A 6,333-nucleotide genomic window follows, 5' to 3' on the forward strand; every position below is an offset into this window, starting at 1 on the left:
TGAATTGTATATATTGGAATCCCAATAACTATTCTGTGAATAAATATAGGCCTTCATTGGAATCACTAATTCAAATGTTTTAATCTCTGTATAAATGCAAATAATAATATGAACAATGATAACTTTAAAAATTGTCTATTCAATAGTCTGCCTCTAGAGACTATAAAACATCTGAAAACATAATTTGTAGCATAACTATATCTTCTCAAAACATCACTTTCCTTAAAAAGAACTGTGCCAACAAAGTTTTTGGGTTATTGAAATAAAAACTAGAACATTTAAACAACTACTTATTTAGGAATGTTAAAGTAACTGTCTATTTAAGTGCAATGGGGATAATTAACGGAATTCTACTATCCCAATCTGTAGACATTTGATTTATTCTGGTGGGTCATGTATAAAGTTCACCATTAAAAACAAAAACAGAAACAGAAAAAAACTTGGTGCTTTGAAATGATGATGCAGTAGTCCTTTGGTCTAGTTATACAACAGCAGGGGCAAAGAGATACATCAAAATGATTGGCCACTGAGTCAGAAAGAGATAGCCACTATCAGCAGACTTTAATGGGAGTGATAACGTCTGTTTTGGCTCTTTTTTCTTTCTCCAAAATTTTCTCCTCTTACTTTGGAACCTTTCATGGCAGCCAGAGGAGTCAGGGAAATGGTGGCAACTCATATATCACAAAAGGAACACACAATACCTAGTGAAAGCTGAGCCTGGGTCTTCAGTCTTGGCTGCTGCTTCTGCTTTTTCATTTCCTGAACATAGACCATTAAACAGTGATGCTAAGATGGGTATTTCCTGCCTAGGAGTCAAACTCTTGAGTATGAGAACTTGGGAGTTCCCAGGTCCCTCAGCTGGCCTTAGATGTATTGTAGGAGTCATTTTTGCAATTACAACCATCTCAGAGAAGTTAACTATGATGGGATTATAAGTCTCAACCAGAATACATAGCCTTTGAAGGACTTTTTCAGATAGTACAAATCTGAGATGAAGGTGAAATATCTTATCAACAGTCCAAGAAATTCTTTAGGTTTTTCTGTTTAAAACACCAATCTCCCAGTGAATTATAGTAGTAAGTATGGTTTACCTGATCATCTTTGTTGATCCCTCCTTTTGAGCCTCATCTTTTCTTTTTTTCATTTATGTGGAAGAAAAACCTGTACTTTACTATATTCTACATGGAGTACCTTTCTACTGACTTTTGAGGGACTTTAGAAATAAACTAAATCTAAGGTTACTTATATGTGACTGCAAAAGAATTGGTACAACTGATTAATTCAGAAAAAAAGTCATACCAGTTGTCGGGAGAATTATTCCATTATTTGAGAAAACTGATCAATTATGTTTAATCAACTTAGAAATCTCCTGGATTCATAACTTAAAACTTGTGTATAGAAAATATTGTTCCATAAATTCTTCAAGGGGATACAACTATTTTTTGTGAATGTCTATGCTTTGTTGCATATACTATGAAGAATTTTTTTAATAAAATCCATGATTTTCTCTATGTGGCTTTACTGAACACTTGAATGTTTTTCTATCACTACAATAATAATCATTGAGCTCCTCTTTTTTTACTTGTTGAAGACATCAGATCCAAAGGACATTCTGTGAAATGATTATTTACCAACTGGCCTGAAAAACATCTATGTGTATAATAGAATTGTAGATGAGGCTCTAATACTGTCACTCTTGCTTCAGATATGAAGTTAAGATGAAATGAGGCACTAGCAAGTAAATGAATGGTTAATAAAATGAATTTTATTTTGCCCTAACAGAACATGGACGTGCAGCATGGATATAATGGTAATTCTCTCTCCTTCCTCCCAGTCTCCTTATGGAAAGTCATCTGATCATCAGGGCATGATAAGAATATGACAACTTGTCTGGTCTTCATAAATTTACCATATCCAAGGAGGTTTAGAATCCACTGGGCTGGACTTTTTATACCCTTATGTGATGAGGAAAGTGCATCATGGAAGCCAGGGGTAATCAAGTTTTGGTGCAATTTTTTTCTTTTAGGTAAAACCTCCCCAGAATATGGGTGGATGAAACTGGGTCAGGGAAATTCTGGCCCTATCACAAGTAGCAAGCATATGTTTATTTATACTGCTCAAAGGAAAATAGAAATGTGAATGTCACAGTTAATTTGAACATTATAGAGAGCCAAAATAAAATTCACTCTGGAGCCTGAATCATACAGGTTACTTGTCTCTAGTGATCTTACTAATCAGATGATTATCAACTCTTCACTTTATTTTATGCCATCAAGGCACAAAGATGAGCTAAGAAGGTTACAGGAATTGGAACTATTTCTCTAATTTAATTTAAAAGGAAGCTAAGTATTTTCCCACCCCAAAATCTTAAAGGTATCACTGAATTTTTTTGGAATTTTAGAAGAGCACACTTTGACTATAAGCATTTTGACTTTTTGTTTTTCAAAGGAAGACTGAAGGAAATTGGAAGGCCAGAGTAAATAAATGATGAAAAACTTTTCAGGGAGGAAGTTTCAGAGAAACCAAAGCTGGTTTTCATTGTTCAAATTCTCATTCGACAATAATCCGACATTTCACAGTGGCATATTACATGTGTCACTTTATTTATGTCACTGAAGAGTACAAGGCAGTATAACCTATTTAGTAAATCCAGATTTTGGTGTGACCGTAACAAAGGAGCAAGTTCTTTATTACAGCATACATCCCTTCACTATTCATAAATTAATCACCTTTGAGGTTTTTATTGATGCTTCATCTGTGGGAGCTGACATTTTCTTTTTCATTTGGTATGCTTATGATTTAAAGATAGATTCTCTAGAAATACTTTATTCTGCCTACACATCATAAAATATTTTGCAAATTTCTGTGCATCTTCTTTTACTTTTCTTTAGTTGTGTTTTCCAAAACTTCCTCATTAGATTCTATGATCTTATCTCTGCTTTAGCTTTTCCTTGACCAATCTGTTTTTAATTGATCTCCTCATGAACATCATCGTCACAATCATCACCGTAATTGCTGTTGAGTCATTTCAATCATGTCCAACTCTCTGTGACCCCATTTCCAGGCTTTCTTGGCAGAGATGCTTCAGTGGTTCACCTTTTCTTTTCCTAGCTCATTTTGTAGATGATGAACTGAGGCAAGCAGTGTTAAGTGATTCACCCAGGATCCCACAGCTAGTAAATGTCTAAGGTCACATTTGAACTCACATCCTCATGACTCCAGGGCCAGAGTACTATCCACTGAGTCACCTAGCTGCCCCATCATCATGATATCTTACATTTATTTTTTAATTAACTTATTTATTTTTAGTTTTAAACATTCATTTACACAAGATTTTGAGTTCCAGATTTTCTCCCCATCTTCCCCTCCCCTGACTCTGATATGGCATGCATCCTTCCCCCAGTCTGTTTTCCCTTTTATCCCCCCCCCCATCTTTTTCCCCCTTACTTCCTTGTAGGGAAAGATAGATTTCTATACCCCATTGCCTATATATCTTATTTGACAGTTGCATGTAAAAACAATTTTTAACATTTGTTTTTAAAACTTTGAGTTCCAAATTCTCTTCCATCTTCCCTCTCCACCCACCCTCATTGAGAAGGGAAGCAATTCAATATAGGTTATACATGTGTAGATATGCAAAACACTTCTATAATAGTCATGCTGTGAAAGACAAACTATATCTTCCTCCATCCTATCCTGCCTCCCACTTATTCTATTTTCAACTTTGACCCTGTCCCTTTTCAAGTGTTTGCTTCTGACCATATCCTTCCCCAATCTTCCCTCCCTTCTTTCATCTTCCCACCTTATACCCTCCCCCCTTACTTTCCTGTAGAATAAGATACCTAGTTGAGTGTATGCTATTTCCTCCTTAAGCCAAATCCATTGAGAGTAACGTTCACTCATTCCCTCTCACCTCCTCCTTCTTCTGCTCCATTGTGAAACCTTTTTCGTGCCTCTTTTATGTAAGATAATTTACCCCACTCTCTCCCCCTTTCTCCTTCTCCCAATATATTCCTCTCTCACTCGTTAATTTTATTTTTTAGATATAATCCCTTCATATTTAACTCACTCTGTGCCATCTATCTACCTACCTATCTATCTATCTATCTATCTATCTATCTATCTATCTATCTATCTATCTATCTATCTGTCTGTCTGTCTGTCTGTCTGTCTGTCTGTCTGTCTGTCTGTCTGTCTGTCTATCTATCTATCTATCTATCTATCTATCTATCTATCTATCTATCTATCCATTTATCTATCTATCTGTCTGTCTAATTTCCTCCAACTACTCTAATACTAAAGCAAGGTCTCATGAGTTACAAATATCATCTTTCCATGTAGGAATGTAAACAGCTCAACTTTAATAAGTCCCTTATGATTTTTATTTTCTATTTACTTTTTCATGCTTCTCTTGATTCTTGTATCTGGAAGTCAAATTTTCTATTCAGCTCTGGTCTTTTCATCAAGAATGCACGGAAGTTCTCTATTTCATTGAAAATCCATTTTCCCCCCTGGAGTATGATACTCAGTTTTGCTGGGTAGGTGACTCTAAATTTTGATCCTAGCTCTTCTGATCTCTGTAATATCATTTTCTAAGCCCTTTGATCCCTTAGTGTAGAAGTTGCTAGATCTTGTGTTATCCTGATTGTATTTCCATAATACTCCAATTGTTTCTTTCTGGCTGTTTGCAATATTTTCTCCTTGACCTGGGAACTCTGGAATTTGGCCACAGTATTCCTAGGAGTTTTCCTTTTGGGATCTCTTTCAGGAGGTTATTGATGGATTCTTTCCATTTCTATTTTACCCTCTGGTTCTGGAAAATCATGGCAGTTTTCTTCGATAATTTCTTATAAGATGATGTCTAATATCTTTTTTTGATCATAGCTTTCAGGTGGTTTAATAATTTTTAAATTGTCTCTCTGGATCTATTTTCCAGGTCAGTGGCTTTTCCAAGGAAATATTTCACATTGTCTTTTATTTTTTTTTCATTCTTTTGGTTCTGTTTTATAATTTCTTGATTTCTCATAGTGATTAGCTTCCATTTGCTCCGTTCTAGTTTTGAGGGAATCATTTTCTTCAGTGAACTTTTGGACCTCCTTTTCCATTTGGCCAATTCTGCTTTTGAATGCATTCTTTTCCCATTGTTTTTTGGGCCACTTTTGCCATTTGGTCTATTTTTTAAAGTGATATTTTTTAAAGGTCTCTTTTAGCAAGTTGTTGACTTGTTTTTCATGATTTTCTTGCATCACTTTCATTTCTCTTCCCAATTTTTGCTCTACTTCTCTTACATGATTTTCAAAATCCTTTTTGAGCTCTTCCATGACCTGAGACTAATTCATATTTTTCTTAGAGGCTTTTGATGTAGGAGCTTTGACTGTGTCATCTTCTGGTTCTATGTTCTGATCTTCTTTGTCACCAAAGTAAGATTCTATAGTCGGACTTTTCCCTCTCATGTTCCCAGCCAAATACTTGCCTTTCTAACTCTTTGTCAAGGTAAGACTCTACTTCCAATGCAGATGGAGTTTGGGGTTGGGGTTGGTGTACTGTCCCAGGCTTCAGGGGTTTTGTATCAGCTGCTCAATCTCCCATTGTCTTTGGGACCAGAGTTCATAGAAGCTGCTGCCACTGCCAGTGCTTCCTCCTCCTCCACTTCATGACTGGGGCTGGAACCCAGAGTGACTGTGCCCCTCTCCCATTCACATCCCACAGAGTTTTCCCACTAATCTTCTATGCTCTCTTTGGCATTTGTGGGTTGAGAAGTCTGGAAACTGACACAGTTGCCAGTGATTAAGTCCCCTGAGGCCTTCCCCACATGCCTGTGCTGGCATGGCCCACTTCAGACTGTGCTCCACTCTACTCCCAGCCTAGTGTGATGGGTACTTCCTGTCCAATAGCTAACATTTATATGGCGCTTGAAAGTTTATATGCTGTTATACATATATTATCTCACTTGATACTCACCACCAACTCTGTGAGGTAGGAACTATCATTATTATTATCACCATAGTCTTACATATAAGGATACTGAGACAGAAAGTGGGTAAGTGACTTGCCAAAGTCATTTTATCAGGGTCTACAGGAAGATTTTAACTTGAGTTCCTTACTCTGTAATATTTCCTATCAACTAAGTCATGCTGCCTACAAGTTGCATATACATGCCATGCATTTAATGGTACTGTATCTCATTCTCTGATGTTACTTCTTCATTCATTTATCAAATGCTTCTAGAGCACATAGTAATAACAGCTATTATTTGTATCATAAATTTTGCAACATTTTAAATACATTATCTTATTTGAGCCACATTCCATCCTATTCCATTCCCCAAAATGG

This window comes from Notamacropus eugenii, chromosome 3, assembly GCF_028372415.1.
Source record: "Notamacropus eugenii isolate mMacEug1 chromosome 3, mMacEug1.pri_v2, whole genome shotgun sequence".
In the NCBI taxonomy this organism is placed as follows: domain Eukaryota; kingdom Metazoa; phylum Chordata; class Mammalia; order Diprotodontia; family Macropodidae; genus Notamacropus; species Notamacropus eugenii.